The sequence below is a fragment of the Pristiophorus japonicus genome, chromosome 2 (assembly GCF_044704955.1).
Source record: "Pristiophorus japonicus isolate sPriJap1 chromosome 2, sPriJap1.hap1, whole genome shotgun sequence".
In the NCBI taxonomy this organism is placed as follows: Eukaryota; Metazoa; Chordata; class Chondrichthyes; family Pristiophoridae; genus Pristiophorus; species Pristiophorus japonicus.
In genome coordinates, this window is record NC_091978.1 from 298497670 (window position 1) to 298500169 (window position 2500).

Below are 2500 nucleotides of genomic sequence, written 5' to 3' on the forward strand. Positions count from 1 at the left end.
GAGTTTAGGGTTAGTTCATCATCATCAGTTAGGTTTAGGGTTAGGGTTAGTGTTGGAGTTAGGGTTAGGGTTAGGGTTAGGGTTAGGCTTAGTTCATCATCATCATTTAGGGTTAGGGTTAGGGTTAGGCTTAGGATTAGGGATAGGTGTAGGGTTAAGGTTAGGATTAGGGTTAGGGTTAGGGTTAGCGTGAAAGTTAGCTTTAGTTCATCATCATCATTTAGGCTTAGGCTTAGGGTTAGGGTTAGTGTTTGTGGTAGGATTAGGGTTAGGGTTAGGGTTAGGGTTAGGCTTAGTTCATCATCATCATTTAGGGTTAGGGTTAGGGTTAGGCTTAGGATTCGGGTTAGTGGTAGGGTTAAGGTTAAGATTAGGGTTAGGGTGAGGGTTAGCGTCAAAGTTAGCATTAGTTCATCATCATCATTTAGGGTTAGGCTTAGGGTTAGGGTTAGTGTTCGTGGTAGGGTTAGGGTTAGGGTTAGGGTTAGGGTTAGTTCATCATCATCATTTAGGTTTAGGTTTAAGTTTAGGGTTGGTGTTAGGATTAGGGTTAAGATTACGGTTAGGGTTAAGGTTAGGGTTAGGGTTAGGGTTAGGGTTAGGTCATGTTCATCATTAGGGTTAGGGTTGGTTTAGTGTTAGGGTTAGGGTTAGAGTTTGGGTTAGTTCATCATCATCATTTAGGGATGGGTTAGGGTTAGAGTTAGTTCATCATCATTTAGGGTTAGGGTTAGTGTTAGGGTTAGCGTTAGGGTTAGGTTAAGGTTAGGGTTAGGGTTAGGGTTAGGGTTAGGGTTAGGGTTAGGGTTAGGGTTAGGCTTAGTTCATCATCATCATTTAGGGATGGGTTAGGGTTAGAGTTAGTTCATCATCATTTAGGGTTAGGGATGGTGTTAGGGTTAGCGTTCGGGTTAGCTTAAGGTTAGGGTTAGCGTTAGGGTTAAGGTTAGGGTTGAGTTTAGGGTTAGTTCATCATCATCATTTAGGTTTAGGGTTAGGGTTCGTGTTGGAGTTAGGGTTAGGGTTAGGGTTAGGGTTAGGGTTAGGATTAGGGTTAGGGTTAGGTTTAGGGTTAGGGTTAGGGTTAGGGTTAGCGTTTGGGTTAGTTCATCTTCATCATTTAAGGTTAGGGTTAGGATTAGGGTTTGTTCATCTTCATCATTTAGTGTTAGGGTTAGGGTTAAGGTTAGGGTTGGGTTAGGGTTAGTTCATCGTCATCATTTAGGGTTAGGTTTGGGTTAGGGTTAGGGTTAGGGTTAGTTCATCGTCATCATTTAGAGTTAGCGTTAGGGTTAGGGTTAGGGTTAGGGTTAGGGTTAGCGTTTGGGTTAGGGTTAGGGTTAGGGTTAGTGTAAGGGTTAGGGTTAGATTAGAGTGTAAGGGTTAGGGTTAGGGTTAGGGTTAGTTGATCATCATCGTTTAGGGTTTGGGTAAGGGTTAGGATTAGTGTTAGTTCATCATCATCATTTAGGGTTGGGGTTAGGTTTAAGGTTAGGGTTAGGGTTTGGGTTAGGGTTTGGGTTAGGATTAGTTCATCATCATCATTTAGGGTTAGTGTTACGGTTAGGTTTAAGTTTGGGGTTAGAGTTAGGGTTAGGGTTAGGGTTAGGGTTTTCTGGTTCGGGTTAGGGTTAGGGTTAGTTCATCTTCATCATTTAGGGTTAGGGTTAGGGTTTGGGTTAGGGTTAGGGTTAGGGTTACGGCTAGGTTTATGGTTAGGGTTAGTTCATCATCGTCATTTAGGGTTAGGGTTAGAATTAGGGTTAGGCTTAGTTCATCATCATCATTTAGGTTTAGGTTTAGGATTAGGGTTAGGGTTAGGGTTAGGGTTACGGCTGGGTGAGAATTAGGGTTAGGGTTAGGGTAAGGGTTAGGGTTAGGATTAGGGTTAGGGTTAGGGTTTTATGGTTCGGGTTAAAGTTAGGGTTAGTTCATCCTCATCATTTAGGGTTAGGGTTAGGGTTAGGGTTAGGGTTACGGCTAGGGTTAGGGTTAGGGTTAGTTCATCATCGTCAATTAGGGTTAGGGTTCGGGTTAGGATTAGGGTTAGGCTTAGTTCATCATCATCATTTAGGGTTAGGGTTAGGGTTAGGGTTAGGGTTGAGTTTAGGGTTAGTTCATCATCATCATTTAGGTTTAGGGTTAGGGTTAGTGTTGGAGTTAGGGTTAGCGTTAGGGTTAGGGTTAGGCTTAGTTCATCATCATCATTTACGGTTAGGGTTAGGTTTAGGCTTAGGATTAGGGTTATGGTTAGGATTAGAGTTAGCGTTAGGGTTAGCGTGAAAGTTAGCATTAGTTCATCATCATCATTTAGGGATGGGTTAGGGTTAGAGTTAGCGTTAGAGTTAGTTCATCCTCATTTAGGGTTAGGGTTAGTGTTAGGGTTAGGGTTAGGGTTAGGTTAGGGTTAGGGTTTGGGTTAGGGTTAGGGTTAGGGTTAGTGTTAGGGTTAGGGTTTTCTGGTTCGGGTTAGGGTTAGGGTTAGTTCATCTTTATCATT